The sequence below is a fragment of the Oncorhynchus keta genome, chromosome 18 (assembly GCF_023373465.1).
Source record: "Oncorhynchus keta strain PuntledgeMale-10-30-2019 chromosome 18, Oket_V2, whole genome shotgun sequence".
In the NCBI taxonomy this organism is placed as follows: Eukaryota; Metazoa; Chordata; class Actinopteri; order Salmoniformes; family Salmonidae; genus Oncorhynchus; species Oncorhynchus keta.
Window position 1 is genome coordinate 27,575,712 of NC_068438.1, and position 25,164 is coordinate 27,600,875.

Genomic DNA, 25,164 nt, shown 5'->3' on the forward strand with positions numbered 1-25,164 from the left:
ATTTCTAGTGGTTATTGAATAGGCACTGTTTCTAGTGGTTATTGAATAGGCACTATTTCTAGTGGTTATTGAATAGGCACTATTTCTAGTGGTTATTGAATAGGCACTATTTCTAGTGGTTATTGAATAGGCACTATTTCTAGTGGTTATTGAAGAGGCACTATTTCTAGTGGTTATTGAATAGGCACTATTTCTAGTGGTTATTGAATAGGCACTATTTCTAGTGGTTATTGAATAGGCACTATTTCTAGTGGTTATTGAATAGGCACTATTTCTAGTGGTTATTGAATAGGCACTATTTCTAGTGGTTATTGAATAGGCACTATTTCTAGTGGTTATTGAATAGGCACTATTTCTAGTGGTTATTGAATAGGCACTATTTATAGTGGTTATTGAATAGGCACTGTTTCTAGTGGTTATTGAATAGGCACTATTTCTAGTGGTTATTGAATGGGCACTATTTCTAGTGGTTATTGAATAGGCACTATTTCTAGTGGTTATTGAATAGGCACTATTTATAGTGGATATTGAATAGGCACTATTTATAGTGGTTATTGAATAGGCACTGTTTCTAGTGGTTATTGAATAGGCACTGTTTCTTGTGGTTGTTGAGTAGGCACTATTTCTGGTGGTTATTGAGTAGGCACTATTTCTAGTGGTTATTGAATAGGCACTATTTCTGGTGGTTTTTGAGTAGGCACTATTTCTAGTGGTTATTGAATAGGCACTATTTCTAGTGGTTATTGAATAGGCACTATTTCTAGTGGTTATTGAATAGGCACTGTTTCTAGTGGTTATTGAATAGGCACTGTTTCTAGTGGTTGTTGAGTAGGCACTATTTGTGGTGGTTATTGAGTAGGCACTGTTTCTAGTGGTTATTGAATAGGCACTATTTCTAGTGGTTATTGAATAGGCACTATTTCTAGTGGTTATTGAATAGGCACTATTTCTAGTGGTTATTGAATAGGCACTATTTCTAGTGGTTATTGAATAGGCACTATTTCTAGTGGTTATTGAATAGGCACTATTTCTAGTGGTTATTGAATAGGCCCTATTTATAGTGGTTATTGAATAGGCACTGTTTCTAGTGGTTATTGAATAGGCACTATTTCTAGTGGTTTTTGAGTAGGCACTATTTCTAGTGGTTATTGAATAGGCACTATTTCTAGTGGTTATTGAATAGGCACTATTTCTAGTGGTTATTGAATAGGCACTATTTCTAGTGGTTATTGAATAGGCACTATTTCTAGTGGTTATTGAATAGGCACTGTTTCTAGTGGTTATTGAATAGGCACTATTTATAGTGGTTATTGAATAGGCACTATTTCTAGTGGTTATTGAATAGGCACTATTTATAGTGGTTATTGAATAGGCACTATTTCTGGTGGTTATTGAGTAGGCACTGTTTCTAGTGGTTATTGAATAGGCACTATTTCTAGTGGTTATTGAATAGGCACTATTTCTAGTGGTTATTGAATAGGCACTATTTCTGGTGGTTATTGAGTAGGCACTGTTTCTAGTGGTTATTGAATAGGCACTATTTCTAGTGGTTATTGAATAGGCACTATTTCTAGTGGTTATTGAATAGGCACTATTTCTAGTGGTTATTGAATAGGCACTATTTCTGGTGGTTATTGAGTAGGCATTGTTTCTAGTGGTTATTGAATAGGCACTGTTTCTAGTGGTTATTGAATAGGCACTATTTCTAGTGGTTATTGAATAGGCACTATTTCTAGTGGTTATTGAATAGGCACTATTTCTGGTGGTTATTGAGTAGGCACTGTTTCTAGTGGTTATTGAATAGGCACTATTTCTAGTGGTTATTGAATAGGCACTGTTTCTAGTGGTTATTGAATAGGCACTATTTCTAGTGGTTATTGAATAGGCACTATTTCTAGTGGTTATTGAATAGGCACTATTTCTAGTGGTTATTGAATAGGCACTATTTCTAGTGGTTATTGAAGAGGCACTATTTCTAGTGGTTATTGAATAGGCACTATTTCTAGTGGTTATTGAATAGGCACTATTTCTAGTGGTTATTGAATAGGCACTATTTCTAGTGGTTATTGAATAGGCACTATTTCTAGTGGTTATTGAATAGGCACTATTTCAAGTGGTTATTGAATAGGCACTATTTCTAGTGGTTATTGAATAGGCACTATTTCTAGTGGTTATTGAATAGGCACTATTTCTAGTGGTTATTGAATAGGCACTGTTTCTAGTGGTTATTGAATATGCACTATTTCTAGTGGTTATTGAATAGGCACTATTTCTAGTGGTTATTGAATAGGCACTATTTCTAGTGGTTATTGAATAGGCACTATTTCTAGTGGTTATTGAATAGGCACTATTTCTAGTGGTTATTGAATAGGCACTATTTCTAGTGGTTATTGAATAGGCACTATTTCTAGTGGTTATTGAATAGGCACTATTTCTAGTGGTTATTGAATAGGCACTATTTCTAGTGGTTATTGAATAGGCACTATTTCTAGTGGTTATTGAATAGGCACTATTTCTAGTGGTTATTGAATAGGCACTATTTCTAGTGGTTATTGAATAGGCACTGTTTCTAGTGGTTATTGAATAGGCACTATTTCTAGTGGTTATTGAATAGGCACTGTTTCTAGTGGTTATTGAATAGGCACTATTTCTAGTGGTTATTGAATAGGCACTGTTTCTAGTGGTTATTGAGTAGGCACTATTTCTAGTGGTTATTGAATAGGCACTATTTCTAGTGGTTATTGAATAGGCACTATTTCTAGTGGTTATTGAATAGGCACTATTTCTAGTGGTTATTGAATAGGCACTATTTCTAGTGGTTATTGAATAGGCACTATTTCTAGTGGTTATTGAATAGGCACTATTTATAGTGGTTATTGAATAGGCACTGTTTCTAGTGGTTATTGAATAGGCACTATTTCTAGTGGTTATTGAATAGGCACTATTTCTAGTGGTTATTGAATAGGCACTATTTCTAGTGGTTATTGAATAGGCACTATTTATAGTGGATATTGAATAGGCACTATTTATAGTGGTTATTGAATAGGCACTGTTTCTAGTGGTTATTGAATAGGCACTGTTTCTTGTGGTTGTTGAGTAGGCACTATTTCTGGTGGTTATTGAGTAGGCACTATTTCTAGTGGTTATTGAATAGGCACTATTTCTGGTGGTTTTTGAGTAGGCACTATTTCTAGTGGTTATTGAATAGGCACTGTTTCTTGTGGTTGTTGAGTAGGCACTATTTCTGGTGGTTATTGAGTAGGCACTGTTTCTAGTGGTTATTGAATAGGCACTATTTCTAGTGGTTTTTGAGTAGGCACTATTTCTAGTGGTTATTGAATAGGCACTATTTCTAGTGGTTATTGAATAGGCACTATTTCTAGTGGTTATTGAATAGGCACTATTTCTAGTGGTTATTGAATAGGCACTATTTCTAGTGGTTATTGAATAGGCACTGTTTCTAGTGGTTATTGAATAGGCACTATTTATAGTGGTTATTGAATAGGCACTATTTCTAGTGGTTATTGAATAGGCACTATTTATAGTGGTTATTGAATAGGCACTATTTCTGGTGGTTATTGAGTAGGCACTGTTTCTAGTGGTTATTGAATAGGCACTATTTCTAGTGGTTATTGAATAGGCACTATTTCTAGTGGTTATTGAATAGGCACTATTTCTGGTGGTTATTGAGTAGGCACTGTTTCTAGTGGTTATTGAATAGGCACTATTTATAGTGGTTATTGAATAGGCACTATTTCTAGTGGTTATTGAATAGGCACTATTTATAGTGGTTATTGAATAGGCACTATTTCTGGTGGTTATTGAGTAGGCATTGTTTCTAGTGGTTATTGAATAGGCACTGTTTCTAGTGGTTATTGAATAGGCACTATTTCTAGTGGTTATTGAATAGGCACTATTTCTAGTGGTTATTGAATAGGCACTATTTCTGGTGGTTATTGAGTAGGCACTGTTTCTAGTGGTTATTGAATAGGCACTATTTCTAGTGGTTATTGAATAGGCACTGTTTCTAGTGGTTATTGAATAGGCACTGTTTCAAGTGGTTATTGAATAGGCACTATTTCTAGTGGTTATTGAATAGGCACTATTTATAGTGGTTATTGAATAGGCACTATTTCTGGTGGTTATTGAATAGGCACTATTTCTAGTGTTTATTGAATAGGCACTATTTCTAGTGGTTATTGAGTAGGCACTGTTTCTAGTGGTTATTGAATAGGCACTATTTCTAGTGGTTATTGAATAGGCACTATTTATAGTGGTTATTGAATAGGCACTATTTCTAGTGGTTATTGAATAGGCACTATTTATAGTGGTTATTGAATAGGCACTATTTATAGTGGTTATTGAATAGGCACTATTTCTAGTGGTTATTGAATAGGCACTATTTCTAGTGGTTATTGAATAGGCACTATTTCTAGTGGTTATTGAATAGACACAATTTCTAGTGGTTATTGAATAGGCACTATTTCTAGTGGTTATTGAATAGGCACTATTTCTAGTGGTTATTGAATAGGCACTATTTCTAGTGGTTATTGAATAGGCACTATTTCTAGTGGTTATTGAATAGGCACTATTTCTAGTGGTTATTGAATAGGCACTATTTCTAGTGGTTATTGAATAGGCAATATTTCTAGTGGTTATTGAGTTGGCACTATTTCTAGTGGTTATTGAATAGGCACTATTTCTAGTGGTTATTGAATAGGCACTACTTCTAGTGGTTATTGAGTAGGCACTATTTCTAGTGGTTATTGAGTAGGCACTATTTCTAGTGGTTATTGAATAGGCACTATTTCTAGTGGTTATTGAGTAGGCACTATTTCTAGTGGTTATTGAATAGGCACTATTTCTAGTGGTTATTGAGTAGGCACTATTTCTAGTGGTTATTGAATAGGCACTATTTCTAGTGGTTATTGAGTAGGCACTATTTCTAGTGGTTATTGAATAGGCACTATTTCTAGTGGTTATTGAATAGGCACTACTTCTAGTGGTTATTGAATAGGCACTATTTCTAGTGGTTATTGAATAGGCACTATTTCTAGTGGTTATTGAATAGGCACTATTTCTAGTGGTTATTGAATAGGCACTATTTCTAGTGGTTATTGAATAGGCACTACTTCTAGTGGTTATTGAGTAGGCACTATTTCTAGTTGTTATTGAATAGGCACTATTTCTAGTGGTTATTGAATAGGCACTATTTCTAGTGGTTATTGAATAGGCACTATTTCTAGTGGTTATTGAATAGGCACTACTTCTAGTGGTTATTGAGTAGGCACTATTTCTAGTGGTTATTGAGTAGGCACTATTTCTAGTGGTTATTGAATAGGCACTATTTCTAGTGGTTATTGAGTAGGCACTATTTCTAGTGGTTATTGAATAGGCACTATTTCTAGTGGTTATTGAGTAGGCACTATTTCTAGTGGTTATTGAATAGGCACTATTTCTAGTGGTTATTGAGTAGGCACTATTTCTAGTGGTTATTGAATAGGCACTATTTCTAGTGGTTATTGAATAGGCACTACTTCTAGTGGTTATTGAATAGGCACTATTTCTAGTGGTTATTGAATAGGCACTATTTCTAGTGGTTATTGAATAGGCACTATTTCTAGTGGTTATTGAATAGGCACTATTTCTAGTGGTTATTGAATAGGCACTATTTCTAGTGGTTATTGAATAGGCACTATTTCTAGTGGTTATTGAATAGACACTATTTCTAGTGGTTATTGAGTAGGCACTATTTCTAGTGTTTATTGAAGAGGCACTATTTCTAGTGGTTATTGAATAGGCACTATTTCTAGTGGTTATTGAATAGACACTATTTCTAGTGGTTATTGAGTAGGCACTATTTCTAGTGGTTATTGAGTAGGCACTATTTCTAGTGGTTATTGAATAGGCACTATTTCTAGTGGTTATTGAATAGGCACTGTTTCTAGTGGTTATTGAGTAGGCACTATTTCTAGTGGTTATTGAATAGGCACTGTTTCTAGTGGTTATTGAATAGGCACTATTTCTAGTGGTTATTGAATAGGCACTATTTCTAGTGGTTATTGAATAGGCACTATTTCTAGTGGTTATTGAATAGGCACTATTTCTAGTGGTTATTGAATAGGCACTATTTCTAGTGGTTATTGAATAGGCACTATTTCTAGTGGTTATTGAAGAGGCACTATTTCTAGTGGTTATTGAATAGGCACTATTTCTAGTGGTTTTTGAGTAGGCACTATTTCTAGTGGTTATTGAATAGGCACTATTTCTAGTGGTTATTGAATAGGCACTATTTCTAGTGGTTATTGAATAGGCACTATTTCTAGTGGTTATTGAATAGGCACTATTTCTCGTGGTTATTGAATAGGCACTATTTCTAGTGGTTATTGAATAGGCACTATTTCTCGTGGTTATTGAAGAGGCACTATTTCTAGTGGTTATTGAATAGGCACTATTTCTAGTGGTTTTTGAGTAGGCACTATTTCTAGTGGTTATTGAATAGGCACTATTTCTAGTGGTTATTGAATAGGCACTATTTCTAGTGGTTATTGAATAGGCACTATTTCTAGTGGTTATTGAATAGGCACTATTTCTCGTGGTTATTGAATAGGCACTATTTCTAGTGGTTATTGAATAGGCACTATTTCTAGTGGTTATTGAATAGGCACTGCTTCTAGTGGTTATTGAATAGGCACTATTTATAGTGGTTATTGAATAGGCACTATTTCTAGTGGTTATTGAATAGGCACTATTTATAGTGGTTATTGAATAGGCACTATTTCTGGTGGTTATTGAGTAGGCACTGTTTCTAGTGGTTATTGAATAGGCACTATTTCTAGTGGTTATTGAATAGGCACTCTTTCTAGTGGTTATTGAATAGGCACTATTTCTAGTGGTTATTGAATAGGCACTATTTCTAGTGGTTATTGAGTAGGCACTGTTTCTAGTGGTTATTGAATAGGCACTATTTCTAGTGGTTATTGAATAGGCACTATATCTAGTGGTTATTGAGTAGGCACTATTTCTAGTGGTTATTGAATAGGCACTATTTCTAGTGGTTATTGAATAGGCACTACTTCTAGTGGTTATTGAATAGGCACTATTTCTAGTGGTTATTGAATAGGCACTATTTCTAGTGGTTATTGAATAGGCACTATTTCTAGTGGTTATTGAATAGGCACTATTTCTAGTGGTTATTGAATAGGCACTATTTCTAGTGGTTATTGAGTAGGCACTATTTCTAGTGGTTATTGAATAGGCACTATTTCTAGTGGTTATTGAATAGGCACTATTTCTAGTGGTTATTGAATAGGCACTATTTCTAGTGGTTATTGAATAGGCACTACTTCTAGTGGTTATTGAATAGGCACTATTTCTAGTGGTTATTGAGTAGGCACTATTTCTAGTGGTTATTGAATAGGCACTATTTCTAGTGGTTATTGAGTAGGCACTATTTCTAGTGGTTATTGAATAGGCACTATTTCTAGTGGTTATTGAATAGGCACTATTTCTAGTGGTTATTGAATAGGCACTATTTCTAGTGGTTATTGAATAGGCACTATTTCTAGTGGTTATTGAATAGGCACTATTTCTAGTGGTTATTGAATAGGCACTATTTCTAGTGGTTATTGAATAGGCACTATTTCTAGTGGTTATTGAATAGGCACTATTTCTAGTGGTTATTGAATAGGCACTATTTCTAGTGGTTATTGAATAGGCACTATTTCTAGTGGTTATTGAATAGGCACTATTTCTAGTGGTTATTGAATAGGCACTATTTCTAGTGGTTATTGAGTAGGCACTATTTCTAGTGGTTATTGAATTAGGCACTATTTCTAGTGGTTATTGAATAGGCACTATTTCTAGTGGTTATTGAATAGGCACTATTTCTAGTGGTTATTGAGCAGGCACTATTTCTAGTGGTTATTGAGTGGTTATTGAGGCACTATTTCTAGTGGTTATTGAATAGGCACTATTTCTAGTGGTTATTTAGGCACTACTTCTAGTGGTTATTGAGTAGGCACTATTTCTAGTGGTTATTGAGTAGGCACTATTTCTAGTGGTTATTGAATAGGCACTATTTCTAGTGGTTATTGAGTAGGCACTATTTCTAGTGGTTATTGAATAGGCACTATTTCTAGTGGTTATTTAGGCACTATTTCTAGTGGTTATTGAATAGGCACTATTTCTAGTGGTTATTGAGTAGGCACTATTTCTAGTGGTTATTGAATAGGCACTATTTGGTTATTGTGGTTATTGAATAGGCACTATTTCTAGTGGTTATTGAATAGGCACTATTTCTAGTGGTTATTGAATAGGCACTATTTCTAGTGGTTATTGAATAGGCACTATTTCTAGTGGTTATTGAATAGGCACTATTTCTAGTGGTTATTGAGTAGGCACTATTTCTAGTGGTTATTGAATAGGCACTATTTCTAGTGGTTATTGAATAGGCACTATTTCTAGTGGTTATTGAATAGGCACTATTTTAGTGGTTATTGAATAGGCACTATTTCTAGTGGTTATTGAGTAGGCACTATTTCTAGTGGTTATTGAATAGGCACTATTTCTAGTGGTTATTGAGTAGGCACTATTTCTAGTGGTTATTGTGGCACTATTTCTAGTGGTTATTGAGTAGGCACTATTTCTAGTGGTTATTGAATAGGCACTATTTCTAGTGGTTATTGAGTAGGCACTATTTCTAGTGGTTATTGAATAGGCACTATTTCTAGTGGTTATTGAATAGGCACTATTTCTAGTGGTTATTGAATAGGCACTATTTCTAGTGGTTATTGAATAGGCACTATTTCTAGTGGTTATTGAATAGGCACTATTTCTAGTGGTTATTGAATAGGCACTATTTCTAGTGGTTATTGAATAGGCACTATTTCTAGTGGTTATTGAATAGGCACTATTTCTAGTGGTTATTGAATAGGCACTATTTCTAGTGGTTATTGAATAGGCACTATTTCTAGTGGTTATTGAATAGGCACTATTTCTAGTGGTTATTGAATAGGCACTATTTCTAGTGGTTATTGAATAGGCACTATTTCTAGTGGTTATTGAATAGGCACTATTTCTAGTGGTTATTGAATAGGCACTATTTCTAGTGGTTATTGAATAGGCACTATTTCTAGTGGTTATTGAATAGGCACTATTTCTAGTGGTTATTGAATAGGCACTATTTCTAGTGGTTATTGAATAGGCACTATTTCTAGTGGTTATTGAATAGGCACTATTTCTAGTGGTTATTGAATAGGCACTATTTCTAGTGGTTATTGAATAGGCACTATTTCTAGTGGTTATTGAGTAGGCACTATTTCTAGTGGTTATTGAATAGGCACTATTTCTAGTGGTTATTGAATAGGCACTATTTCTAGTGGTTATTGAATAGGCACTATTTCTAGTGGTTATTGAATAGGCACTATTTAGTTTAGGCACTATTTCTAGTGGTTATTGAATAGGCACTATTTCTAGTGGTTATTGAATAGGCACTATTTCTAGTGGTTATTGAATAGGCACTATTTCTAGTGGTTATTGAATAGGCACTATTTCTAGTGGTTATTGAATAGGCACTATTTCTAGTGGTTATTGAATAGGCACTATTTCTAGTGGTTATTGAATAGGCACTATTTCTAGTGGTTATTGAATAGGCACTATTTCTAGTGGTTATTGAATAGGCACTATTTCTAGTGGTTTTGAATAGGCACTATTTAGTGGTTATTGAATAGGCACTATTTCTGGTTAGTGAATAGGTTATTGAATAGGCACTATTTCTAGTGGTTATTGAATAGGCACTATTTCTAGTGGTTATTGAATAGGCACTATTTCTAGTGGTTATTGAATAGATTTCTAGTGGCACTATTTCTAGTGGTTATTGAATAGGCACTGTTTCTAGTGGTTTTGAGTCGGCACTATTTCTAGTGATTATTGAATAGGCACTATTTCTAGTGGTTTTTGAGTAGGCACTATTTCTAGTGGTTATTGAATAGGCACTATTTCTAGTGGTTATTGAATAGGCACTATTTCTAGTGGTTATTGAATAGGCACTATTTCTAGTGGTTATTGAATAGGCACTGCTTCTAGTGGTTATTGAATAGGCACTATTTATAGTGGTTATTGAATAGGCACTATTTCTAGTGGTTATTGAATAGGCACTATTTATAGTGGTTATTGAATAGGCACTATTTCTGGTGGTTATTGAGTAGGCACTATTTCTAGTGGTTATTGAATAGGCACTATTTCTAGTGGTTATTGAATAGGCACTATTTCTAGTGGTTATTGAATAGGCACTATTTCTAGTGGTTATTGAATAGGCACTATTTCTGGTGGTTATTGAGTAGGCACTGTTTCTAGTGGTTATTGAATAGGCACTATTTCTAGTGGTTATTGAATAGGCACTATATCTAGTGGTTATTGAGTAGGCACTATTTCTAGTGGTTATTGAATAGGCACTATTTCTAGTGGTTATTGAATAGGCACTACTTCTAGTGGTTATTGAATATGCACTATTTCTAGTGGTTATTGAATAGGCACTATTTCTAGTGGTTATTGAATAGGCACTATTTCTAGTGGTTATTGAATAGGCACTATTTCTAGTGGTTATTGAATAGGCACTACTTCTAGTGGTTATTGAGTAGGCACTATTTCTCTATTTCTAGTGGTTATTGAATAGGCACTATTTCTAGTGGTTATTGAATAGGCACTATTTCTAGTGGTTATTGAATAGGCACTATTTCTAGTGGTTATTGAATAGGCACTATTTCTAGTGGTTATTGAGTAGGCACTATTTCTAGTGGTTATTGAGTAGGCACTATTTCTAGTGGTTGGTTATTGAATAGGCACTATTTCTAGTGGTTATTGAATAGGCACTGTTTCTAGTGGTTATTGAGTAGGCACTATTTCTAGTGGTTATTGAATAGGCACTGTTTCTAGTGGTTATTGAATAGGCACTATTTCTAGTGGTTATTGAATAGGCACTATTTCTAGTGGTTATTGAATAGGCACTATTTCTAGTGGTTATTGAATAGGCACTATTTCTAGTGGTTATTGAATAGGCACTATTTCTAGTGGTTATTGAATAGGCACTATTTCTAGTGGTTATTTTTGCACTATTTCTAGTGGTTATTAGGCACTATTTCTAGTGGTTATTGAATAGGCACTATTTCTAGTGGTTATTGAATAGGCACTATTTCTAGTGGTTATTGAATAGGCACTATTTCTAGTGGTTATTGAATAGGCACTATTTCTAGTGGTTATTGAATAGGCACTATTTCTAGTGGCACTATTTTAGTGGTTATTGAATAGGCACTATTTCTCGTGGTTATTGAAGAGGCACTATTTCTAGTGGTTATTGAATAGGCACTATTTCTAGTGGTTTTTGAGTAGGCACTATTTCTAGTGGTTATTGAATAGGCACTATTTCTAGTGGTTATTGAATAGGCACTATTTCTAGTGGTTATTGAATAGGCACTATTTCTAGTGGTTATTGAATAGGCACTATTTTCGTGGTTATTGAATAGGCACTATTTCTAGTGGTTATTGAATAGGCACTATTTCTAGTGGTTATTGAATAGGCACTGTTTCTAGTGGTTTTGAGTCGGCACTATTTCTAGTGATTATTGAATAGGCACTATTTCTAGTGGTTTTTGAGTAGGCACTATTTCTAGTGGTTATTGAATAGGCACTATTTCTAGTGGTTATTGAATAGGCACTATTTCTAGTGGTTATTGAATAGGCACTATTTCTAGTGGTTATTGAATAGGCACTGTTTCTAGTGGTTATTGAATAGGCACTATTTATAGTGGTTATTGAATAGGCACTATTTCTAGTGGTTATTGAATAGGCACTATTTATAGTGGTTATTGAATAGGCACTATTTCTGGTGGTTATTGAGTAGGCACTGTTTCTAGTGGTTATTGAATAGGCACTATTTCTAGTGGTTATTGAATAGGCACTCTTTCTAGTGGTTATTGAATAGGCACTATTTCTAGTGGTTATTGAATAGGCACTATTTCTGGTGGTTATTGAGTAGGCACTGTTTCTAGTGGTTATTGAATAGGCACTATTTCTAGTGGTTATTGAATAGGCACTATATCTAGTGGTTATTGAGTAGGCACTATTTCTAGTGGTTATTGAATAGGCACTATTTCTAGTGGTTATTGAATAGGCACTACTTCTAGTGGTTATTGAATAGGCACTATTTCTAGTGGTTATTGAATAGGCACTATTTCTAGTGGTTATTGAATAGGCACTATTTCTAGTGGTTATTGAATAGGCACTATTTCTAGTGGTTATTGAATAGGCACTACTTCTAGTGGTTATTGAGTAGGCACTATTTCTAGTGGTTATTGAATAGGCACTATTTCTAGTGGTTATTGAATAGGCACTATTTCTAGTGGTTATTGAATAGGCACTATTTCTAGTGGTTATTGAATAGGCACTACTTCTAGTGGTTATTGAGTAGGCACTATTTCTAGTGGTTATTGAGTAGGCACTATTTCTAGTGGTTATTGAATAGGCACTATTTCTAGTGGTTATTGAGTAGGCACTATTTCTAGTGGTTATTGAATAGGCACTATTTCTAGTGGTTATTGAGTAGGCACTATTTCTAGTGGTTATTGAATAGGCACTATTTCTAGTGGTTATTGAATAGGCACTATTTCTAGTGGTTATTGAATAGGCACTATTTCTAGTGGTTATTGAATAGGCACTACTTCTAGTGGTTATTGAATAGGCACTATTTCTAGTGGTTATTGAATAGGCACTATTTCTAGTGGTTATTGAATAGGCACTATTTCTAGTGGTTATTGAATAGGCACTATTTCTCGTGGTTATTGAATAGGCACTATTTCTAGTGGTTATTGAATAGGCACTATTTCTAGTGGTTATTGAATAGGCACTATTTCTAGTGGTTATTGAATAGGCACTATTTCTAGTGGTTTTTGAGTAGGCACTATTTCTAGTGGTTATTGAATAGGCACTATTTCTAGTGGTTATTGAATAGGCACTATTTCTAGTGGTTATTGAATAGGCACTATTTCTAGTGGTTATTGAATAGGCACTATTTCTCGTGGTTATTGAATAGGCACTATTTCTAGTGGTTATTGAATAGGCACTATTTCTAGTGGTTATTGAATAGGCACTGTTTCTAGTGGTTTTTGAGTCGGCACTATTTCTAGTGATTATTGAATAGGCACTATTTCTAGTGGTTTTTGAGTAGGCACTATTTCTAGTGGTTATTGAATAGGCACTATTTCTAGTGGTTATTGAAAAGGCACTATTTCTAGTGGTTATTGAATAGGCACTATTTCTAGTGGTTATTGAATAGGCACTGCTTCTAGTGGTTATTGAATAGGCACTATTTATAGTGGTTATTGAATAGGCACTATTTATAGTGGTTATTGAATAGGCACTATTTCTAGTGGTTATTGAATAGGCCCTATTTATAGTGGTTATTGAATAGGCACTGTTTCTAGTGGTTATTGAATAGGCACTATTTCTAGTGGTTTTTGAGTAGGCACTATTTCTAGTGGTTATTGAATAGGCACTATTTCTAGTGGTTATTGAATAGGCACTATTTCTAGTGGTTATTGAATAGGCACTATTTCTAGTGGTTATTGAATAGGCACTATTTCTAGTGGTTATTGAATAGGCACTGTTTCTAGTGGTTATTGAATAGGCACTATTTATAGTGGTTATTGAATAGGCACTATTTCTAGTGGTTATTGAATAGGCACTATTTATAGTGGTTATTGAATAGGCACTATTTCTGGTGGTTATTGAGTAGGCACTGTTTCTAGTGGTTATTGAATAGGCACTATTTCTAGTGGTTATTGAATAGGCACTATTTCTAGTGGTTATTGAATAGGCACTATTTCTGGTGGTTATTGAGTAGGCACTGTTTCTAGTGGTTATTGAATAGGCACTATTTCTAGTGGTTATTGAATAGGCACTATTTCTAGTGGTTTTTGAGTAGGCACTATTTCTAGTGGTTATTGAATAGGCACTATTTCTAGTGGTTATTGAATAGGCACTATTTCTAGTGGTTATTGAATAGGCACTATTTCTAGTGGTTATTGAATAGGCACTATTTCTAGTGGTTATTGAATAGGCACTGTTTCTAGTGGTTATTGAATAGGCACTATTTATAGTGGTTATTGAATAGGCACTATTTCTAGTGGTTATTGAATAGGCACTATTTATAGTGGTTATTGAATAGGCACTATTTCTGGTGGTTATTGAGTAGGCACTGTTTCTAGTGGTTATTGAATAGGCACTATTTCTAGTGGTTATTGAATAGGCACTATTTCTAGTGGTTATTGAATAGGCACTATTTCTGGTGGTTATTGAGTAGGCACTGTTTCTAGTGGTTATTGAATAGGCACTATTTATAGTGGTTATTGAATAGGCACTATTTCTAGTGGTTATTGAATAGGCACTATTTATAGTGGTTATTGAATAGGCACTATTTCTGGTGGTTATTGAATAGGCATTGTTTCTAGTGGTTATTGAATAGGCACTGTTTCTAGTGGTTATTGAATAGGCACTATTTCTAGTGGTTATTGAATAGGCACTATTTCTAGTGGTTATTGAATAGGCACTATTTCTGGTGGTTATTGAGTAGGCACTGTTTCTAGTGGTTATTGAATAGGCACTATTTCTAGTGGTTATTGAATAGGCACTGTTTCTAGTGGTTATTGAATAGGCACTGTTTCAAGTGGTTATTGAATAGGCACTATTTCTAGTGGTTATTGAATAGGCACTATTTATAGTGGTTATTGAATAGGCACTATTTCTGGTGGTTATTGAATAGGCACTATTTCTAGTGTTTATTGAATAGGCACTATTTCTAGTGGTTATTGAGTAGGCACTGTTTCTAGTGGTTATTGAATAGGCACTATTTCTAGTGGTTATTGAATAGGCACTATTTATAGTGGTTATTGAATAGGCACTATTTCTAGTGGTTATTGAATAGGCACTATTTATAGTGGTTATTGAATAGGCACTATTTCTAGTGGTTATTGAATAGGCACTATTTCTAGTGGTTATTGAATAGGCACTATTTCTAGTGGTTATTGAATAGGCACTATTTCTAGTGGTTATTGAATAGACACAATTTCTAGTGGTTATTGAATAGGCACTATTTCTAGTGGTTATTGAATAGGCACTATTTCTAGTGGTTATTGAATAGGCACTATATCTAGTGGTTATTGAATAGGCACTATTTCTAGTGGTTATTGAATAGGCACTATTTCTAGTGGTTATTGAATAGGCACTATTTCTAGTGGTTATTGAATAGGCAATATTTCTAGTGGTTATTGAGTTGGCACTATTTCTAGTGGTTATTGAATAGGCACTATTTCTAGTGGTTATTGAATAGGCACTACTTCTAGTGGTTATTGAGTAGGCACTATTTCTAGTGGTTATTGAGTAGGCACTATTTCTAGTGGTTATTGAATAGGCACTATTTCTAGTGGTTATTGAGTAGGCACTATTTCTAGTGGTTATTGAATAGGCACTATTTCTAGTGGTTATTGAGTAGGCACTATTTCTAGTGGTTATTGAATAGGCACTATTTCTAGTGGTTATTGAGTAGGCACTATTTCTAGTGGTTATTGAATAGGCACTATTTCTAGTGGTTATTGAATAGGCACTACTTCTAGTGGTTATTGAATAGGCACTATTTCTAGTGGTTATTGAATAGGCACTATTTCTAGTGGTTATTGAATAGGCACTATTTCTAGTGGTTATTGAATAGGCACTATTTCTAGTGGTTATTGAATAGGCACTACTTCTAGTGGTTATTGAGTAGGCACTATTTCTAGTTGTTATTGAATAGGCACTATTTCTAGTGGTTATTGAATAGGCACTATTTCTAGTGGTTATTGAATAGGCACTATTTCTAGTGGTTATTGAATAGGCACTACTTCTAGTGGTTATTGAGTAGGCACTATTTCTGGTGGTTATTGAATAGGCACTATTTCTAGTGGTTATTGAATAGGCACTATTTCTGGTGGTTATTGAGTAGGCACTGTTTCTAGTGGTTATTGAATAGGCACTATTTCTAGTGGTTATTGAATAGGCACTGTTTCTAGTGGTTATTGAATAGGCACTGTTTCAAGTGGTTATTGAATAGGCACTATTTCTAGTGGTTATTGAATAGGCACTATTTATAGTGGTTATTGAGTAGGCACTGTTTCTAGTGGTTATTGAATAGGCACTATTTCTAGTGGTTATTGAATAGGCACTATTTATAGTGGTTATTGAATAGGCACTATTTCTAGTGGTTATTGAATAGGCACTATTTATAGTGGTTATTGAATAGGCACTATTTCTAGTGGTTATTGAATAGGCACTATTTCTAGTGGTTATTGAATAGGCACTATTTCTGGTGGTTATTGAGTAGGCACTGTTTCTAGTGGTTATTGAATAGGCACTATTTCTAGTGGTTATTGAATAGGCACTGTTTCTAGTGGTTATTGAATAGGCACTGTTTCTAGTGGTTATTGAATAGGCACTATTTCTAGTGGTTATTGAATAGGCACTATTTATAGTGGTTATTGAATAGGCACTATTTCTGGTGGTTATTGAATAGGCACTATTTCTAGTGTTTATTGAATAGGCACTATTTCTAGTGGTTATTGAGTAGGCACTGTTTCTAGTGGTTATTGAATAGGCACTATTTCTAGTGGTTATTGAATAGGCACTATTTATAGTGGTTATTGAATAGGCACTATTTCTAGTGGTTATTGAATAGGCACTATTTATAGTGGTTATTGAATAGGCACTATTTCTAGTGGTTATTGAATAGGCACTATTTCTAGTGGTTATTGAATAGGCACTATTTCTAGTGGTTATTGAATAGGCACTATTTCTAGTGGTTATTGAATAGACACAATTTCTAGTGGTTATTGAATAGGCACTATTTCTAGTGGTTATTGAATAGGCACTATTTCTAGTGGTTATTGAATAGGCACTATATCTAGTGGTTATTGAATAGGCACTATTTCTAGTGGTTATTGAATAGGCACTATTTCTAGTGGTTATTGAATAGGCACTATTTCTAGTGGTTATTGAATAGGCAATATTTCTAGTGGTTATTGAGTTGGCACTATTTCTAGTGGTTATTGAATAGGCACTATTTCTAGTGGTTATTGAATAGGCACTATTTCTAGTGGTTATTGAGTAGGCACTATTTCTAGTGGTTATTGAGTAGGCACTATTTCTAGTGGTTATTGAATAGGCACTATTTCTAGTGGTTATTGAATAGGCACTATTTCTAGTGGTTATTGAATAGGCACTATTTCTAGTGGTTATTGAGTAGGCACTATTTCTAGTGGTTATTGAGTAGGCACTATTTCTAGTGGTTATTGAGTAGGCACTATTTCTAGTGGTTATTGAATAGGCACTATTTCTAGTGGTTATTGAATAGGCACTACTTCTAGTGGTTATTGAGTAGGCACTATTTCTAGTGGTTATTGAGTAGGCACTATTTCTAGTGGTTATTGAATAGGCACTATTTCTAGTGGTTATTGAATAGGCACTATTTCTAGTGGTTATTGAATAGGCACTACTTCTAGTGGTTATTGAATAGGCACTATTTCTAGTTGTTATTGAATAGGCACTATTTCTAGTGGTTATTGAGTAGGCACTATTTCTAGTGGTTATTGAATAGGCACTATTTCTAGTGGTTATTGAATAGGCACTATTTCTAGTGGTTATTGAGTAGGCACTATTTCTAGTGGTTATTGAATAGGCACTATTTCTAGTGGTTATTGAATAGGCACTATTTCTAGTGGTTATTGAATAGGCACTATTTCTAGTGGTTATTGAATAGGCACTATTTCTAGTGGTTATTGAATAGGCACTGTTTCTAGTGGTTATTGAATAGGCACTGTTTCAAGTGGTTATTGAATAGGCACTATTTCTAGTGGTTATTGAATAGGCACTATTTATAGTGGTTATTGAATAGGCACTATTTCAAGTGGTTATTGAATAGGCACTATTTCTAGTGGTTATTGAATAGGCACTATTTATAGTGGTTATTGAGTAGGCACTGTTTCTAGTGGTTATTGAATAGGCACTATTTCTAGTGGTTATTGAATAGGCACTATTTATAGTGGTTATTGAATAGGCACTATTTCTAGTGGTTATTGAATAGGCACTATTTATAGTGGTTATTGAATAGGCACTATTTATAGTGGTTATTGAATAGGCACTATTTCTAGTGGTTATTGAATAGGCACTATTTCTAGTGGTTATTGAATAGGCACTATTTCTAGTGGTTATTGAATAGACACAATTTCTAGTGGTTATTGAATAGGCACTATTTCTAGTGGTTATTGAATAGGCACATTTCTAGTGGTTATTGAATAGGCACTATATCTAGTGGTTATTGAATAGGCACTATTTCTAGTGGTTATTGAATAGGCACTATTTCTAGTGGTTATTGAATAGGCACTATTTCTAGTGGTTATTGAATAGGCACTATTTCTAGTGGTTATTGAGTTGGCACTATTTCTAGTGGTTATTGAATAGGCACTATTTCTAGTGGTTATTGAATAGGCACTACTTCTAGTGGTTATTGAGTAGGCACTATTTCTAGTGGTTATTGAGTAGGCACTATTTCTAGTGGTTATTGAATAGGCACTATTTCTAGTGGTTATTGAGTAGGCACTATTTCTAGTGGTTATTGAATAGGCACTATTTCTAGTGGTTATTTGAGTTATTAGGCACTATTTCTAGTGGTTATTGAATAGGCACTATTTCTAGTGGTTATTGAATAGGCACTATTTCTAGTGGTTATTGAATAGGCACTATTTCTAGTGGTTATTGAATAGGCACTATTTCTAGTGGTTATTGAATAGGCACTATTTCTAGTGGTTATTGAATAGGCACTATTTCTAGTTATTGCACTATTTTAGTGGTTATTGAATAGGCACTATTTCTAGTGGTTATTGAATAGGCACTATTTCTAGTGGTTATTGAATAGGCACTTCTAGTGGTTATTGAGTAGGCACTATTTCTAGTGGTTATTGAATAGGCACTATTTCTAGTGGTTATTGAATAGGCACTATTTCTAGTGGTTATTGAATAGGCACTATTTCTAGTGGTTATTGAATAGGCACTATTTCTAGTGGTTATTGAATAGGCACTATTTCTAGTGGTTATTGAATAGGCACTATTTCTAGTGGTTATTGAATAGGCACTATTTCTAGTGGTTATTGAATAGGCACTATTTCTAGTGGTTATTGAATAGGGCACTATTGAATTTCTAGTGGTTATTGAATAGGCACTATTTCTAGTGGTTATTGAATAGGCACTATTTCTAGTGGTTATTGAATAGGCACTATTTCTAGTGGTTATTGAATAGGCACTATTTCTAGTGGTTATTGAATAGTCACTATTTCTAGTGGTTATTGAATAGGCACTATTTCTAGTGGTTATTGAGTAGGCACTATTTCTAGTGTTTATTGAAGAGGCACTATTTCTAGTGGTTATTGAATAGGCACTATTTCTAGTGGTTATTGAATAGACACTATTTCTAGTGGTTATTGAGTAGGCACTATTTCTAGTGGTTATTGAGTAGGCACTATTTCTAGTGGTTATTGAATAGGCACTATTTCTAGTGGTTATTGAATAGGCACTGTTTCTAGTGGTTATTGAGTAGGCACTATTTCTAGTGGTTATTGAATAGGCACTGTTTCTAGTGGTTATTGAATAGGCACTATTTCTAGTGGTTATTGAATAGGCACTATTTCTAGTGGTTATTGAATAGGCACTATTTCTAGTGGTTATTGAATAGGCACTATTTCTAGTGGTTATTGAATAGGCACTATTTCTAGTGGTTATTGAATAGGCACTATTTCTAGTGGTTATTGAAGAGGCACTATTTCTAGTGGTTATTGAATAGGCACTATTTCTAGTGGTTTTTGAGTAGGCACTATTTCTAGTGGTTATTGAATAGGCACTATTTCTAGTGGTTATTGAATAGGCACTATTTCTAGTGGTTATTGAATAGGCACTATTTCTAGTGGTTATTGAATAGGCACTATTTCTCGTGGTTATTGAATAGGCACTATTTCTAGTGGTTATTGAATAGGCACTATTTCTCGTGGTTATTGAAGAGGCACTATTTCTAGTGGTTATTGAATAGGCACTATTTCTAGTGGTTTTTGAGTAGGCACTATTTCTAGTGGTTATTGAATAGGCACTATTTCTAGTGGTTATTGAATAGGCACTATTTCTAGTGGTTATTGAATAGGCACTATTTCTAGTGGTTATTGAATAGGCACTATTTCTCGTGGTTATTGAATAGGCACTATTTCTAGTGGTTATTGAATAGGCACTATTTCTAGTGGTTATTGAATAGGCACTGTTTCTAGTGGTTTTTGAGTCGGCACTATTTCTAGTGATTATTGAATAGGCACTATTTCTAGTGGTTTTTGAGTAGGCACTATTTCTAGTGGTTATTGAATAGGCACTATTTCTAGTGGTTATTGAATAGGCACTATTTCTAGTGGTTATTGAATAGGCACTATTTCTAGTGGTTATTGAATAGGCACTGCTTCTAGTGGTTATTGAATAGGCACTATTTATAGTGGTTATTGAATAGGCACTATTTCTAGTGGTTATTGAATAGGCACTATTTATAGTGGTTATTGAATAGGCACTATTTCTGGTGGTTATTGAGTAGGCACTGTTTCTAGTGGTTATTGAATAGGCACTATTTCTAGTGGTTATTGAATAGGCACTATTTCTAGTGGTTATTGAATAGGCACTATTTCTAGTGGTTATTGAATAGGCACTATTTCTGGTGGTTATTGAGTAGGCACTGTTTCTAGTGGTTATTGAATAGGCACTATTTCTAGTGGTTATTGAATAGGCACTATATCTAGTGGTTATTGAGTAGGCACTATTTCTAGTGGTTATTGAATAGGCACTATTTCTAGTGGTTATTGAATAGGCACTACTTCTAGTGGTTATTGAATAGGCACTATTTCTAGTGGTTATTGAATAGGCACTATTTCTAGTGGTTATTGAATAGGCACTATTTATAGTGGTTATTGAGTAGGCACTATTTCTAGTGGTTATTGAATAGGCACTATTTCTAGTGGTTATTGAATAGGCACTATTTCTAGTGGTTATTGAATAGGCACTATTTCTAGTGGTTATTGAATAGGCACTACTTCTAGTGGTTATTGAATAGGCACTATTTCTAGTGGTTATTGAGTAGGCACTATTTCTAGTGGTTATTGAATAGGCACTATTTCTAGTGGTTATTGAGTAGGCACTATTTCTAGTGGTTATTGAATAGGCACTATTTCTAGTGGTTATTGAGTAGGCACTATTTCTAGTGGTTATTGAATAGGCACTATTTCTAGTGGTAGGCACTATTTCTAGTGGTTATTGAATAGGCACTATTTCTAGTGGTTATTGAATAGGCACTACTTCTAGTGGTTATTGAATAGGCACTATTTCTAGTGGTTATTGAATAGGCACTATTTCTAGTGGTTATTGAATAGGCACTATTTCTAGTGGTTATTGAATAGGCACTATTTCTAGTGGTTATTGAATAGGCACTATTTCTAGTGGTTATTGAATAGGCACTATTTCTAGTGGTTATTGAATAGGCACTATTTCTAGTGGTTATTGAATAGACACTATTTCTAGTGGTTATTGAGTAGGCACTATTTCTAGTGGTTATTGAGTAGGCACTATTTCTAGTGGTTATTGAATAGGCACTATTTCTAGTGGTTATTGAATAGGCACTGTTTCTAGTGGTTATTGAGTAGGCACTATTTCTAGTGGTTATTGAATAGGCACTGTTTCTAGTGGTTATTGAATAGGCACTATTTCTAGTGGTTATTGAATAGGCACTATTTCTAGTGGTTATTGAATAGGCACTATTTCTAGTGGTTATTGAATAGGCACTATTTCTAGTGGTTATTGAATAGGCACTATTTCTAGTGGTTATTGAATAGGCACTATTTCTAGTGGTTATTGAAGAGGCACTATTTCTAGTGGTTATTGAATAGGCACTATTTCTAGTGGTTTTTGAGTAGGCACTATTTCTAGTGGTTATTGAATAGGCACTATTTCTAGTGGTTATTGAATAGGCACTATTTCTAGTGGTTATTGAATAGGCACTATTTCTCGTGGTTATTGAATAGGCACTATTTCTAGTGGTTATTGAATAGGCACTATTTCTCGTGGTTATTGAAGAGGCACTATTTCTAGTGGTTATTGAATAGGCACTATTTCTAGTGGTTTTTGAGTAGGCACTATTTCTAGTGGTTATTGAATAGGCACTATTTCTAGTGGTTATTGAATAGGCACTATTTCTAGTGGTCATTGAATAGGCACTATTTCTAGTGGTTATTGAATAGGCACTATTTCTCGTGGTTATTGAATAGGCACTATTTCTAGTGGTTATTGAATAGGCACTATTTCTAGTGGTTATTGAATAGGCACTGTTTCTAGTGGTTTTTGAGTCGGCACTATTTCTAGTGATTATTGAATAGGCACTATTTCTAGTGGTTTTTGAGTAGGCACTATTTCTAGTGGTTATTGAATAGGCACTATTTCTAGTGGTTATTGAATAGGCACTATTTCTAGTGGTTATTGAATAGGCACTATTTCTAGTGGTTATTGAATAGGCACTGCTTCTAGTGGTTATTGAATAGGCACTATTTATAGTGGTTATTGAATAGGCACTATTTCTAGTGGTTATTGAATAGGCACTATTTATAGTGGTTATTGAATAGGCACTATTTCTGGTGGTTATTGAGTAGGCACTGTTTCTAGTGGTTATTGAATAGGCACTATTTCTAGTGGTTATTGAATAGGCACTCTTTCTAGTGGTTATTGAATAGGCACTATTTCTAGTGGTTATTGAATAGGCACTATTTCTGGTGGTTATTGAGTAGGCACTGTTTCTAGTGGTTATTGAATAGGCACTATTTCTAGTGGTTATTGAATAGGCACTATATCTAGTGGTTATTGAGTAGGCACTATTTCTAGTGGTTATTGAATAGGCACTATTTCTAGTGGTTATTGAATAGGCACTACTTCTAGTGGTTATTGAATAGGCACTATTTCTAGTGGTTATTGAATAGGCACTATTTCTAGTGGTTATTGAATAGGCACTATTTCTAGTGGTTATTGAATAGGCACTATTTCTAGTGGTTATTGAATAGGCACTACTTCTAGTGGTTATTGAGTAGGCACTATTTCTAGTGGTTATTGAATAGGCACTATTTCTAGTGGTTATTGAATAGGCACTATTTCTAGTGGTTATTGAATAGGCACTATTTCTAGTGGTTATTGAATAGGCACTACTTCTAGTGGTTATTGAGTAGGCACTATTTCTAGTGGTTATTGAGTAGGCACTATTTCTAGTGGTTATTGAATAGGCACTATTTCTAGTGGTTATTGAGTAGGCACTATTTCTAGTGGTTATTGAATAGGCACTATTTCTAGTGGTTATTGAGTAGGCACTATTTCTAGTGGTTATTGAATAGGCACTATTTCTAGTGGTTATTTAGGCACTATTTCTAGTGGTTATTGAATAGGCACTATTTCTAGTGGTTATTGAATAGGCACTACTTCTAGTGGTTATTGAATAGGCACTATTTCTAGTGGTTATTGAATAGGCACTATTTCTAGTGGTTATTGAATAGGCACTATTTCTAGTGGTTATTGAATAGGCACTATTTCTAGTGGTTATTGAATAGGCACTATTTCTAGTGGTTATTGAATAGGCACTATTTCTAGTGGTTATTGAATAGACACTATTTCTAGTGGTTATTGAGTAGGCACTATTTCTAGTGTTTATTGAAGAGGCACTATTTCTAGTGGTTATTGAATAGGCACTATTTCTAGTGGTTATTGAATAGACACTATTTCTAGTGGTTATTGAGTAGGCACTATTTCTAGTGGTTATTGAGTAGGCACTATTTCTAGTGGTTATTGAATAGGCACTATTTCTAGTGGTTATTGAATAGGCACTGTTTCTAGTGGTTATTGAGTAGGCACTATTTCTAGTGGTTATTGAATAGGCACTGTTTCTAGTGGTTATTGAATAGGCACTATTTCTAGTGGTTATTGAATAGGCACTATTTCTAGTGGTTATTGAATAGGCACTATTTCTAGTGGTTATTGAATAGGCACTATTTCTAGTGGTTATTGAATAGGCACTATTTCCAGTGGTTATTGAATAGGCACTATTTCTAGTGGTTATTGAAGAGGCACTATTTCTAGTGGTTATTGAATAGGCACTATTTCTAGTGGTTTTTGAGTAGGCACTATTTCTAGTGGTTATTGAATAGGCACTATTTCTAGTGGTTATTGAATAGGCACTATTTCTAGTGGTTATTGAATAGGCACTATTTCTAGTGGTTATTGAATAGGCACTATTTCTCGTGGTTATTGAATAGGCACTATTTCTAGTGGTTATTGAATAGGCACTATTTCTCGTGGTTATTGAAGAGGCACTATTTCTAGTGGTTATTGAATAGGCACTATTTCTAGTGGTTTTTGAGTAGGCACTATTTCTAGTGGTTATTGAATAGGCACTATTTCTAGTGGTTATTGAATAGGCACTATTTCTAGTGGTTATTGAATAGGCACTATTTCTAGTGGTTATTGAATAGGCACTATTTCTCGTGGTTATTGAATAGGCACTATTTCTAGTGGTTATTGAATAGGCACTATTTCTAGTGGTTATTGAATAGGCACTGTTTCTAGTGGTTTTTGAGTCGGCACTATTTCTAGTGATTATTGAATAGGCACTATTTCTAGTGGTTTTTGAGTAGGCACTATTTCTAGTGGTTATTGAATAGGCACTATTTCTAGTGGTTATTGAATAGGCACTATTTCTAGTGGTTATTGAATAGGCACTATTTATAGTGGTTATTGAATAGGCACTGCTTCTAGTGGTTATTGAATAGGCACTATTTATAGTGGTTATTGAATAGGCACTATTTCTAGTGGTTATTGAATAGGCACTATTTATAGTGGTTATTGAATAGGCACTATTTCTGGTGGTTATTGAGTAGGCACTGTTTCTAGTGGTTATTGAATAGGCACTATTTCTAGTGGTTATTGAATAGGCACTCTTTCTAGTGGTTATTGAATAGGCACTATTTCTAGTGGTTATTG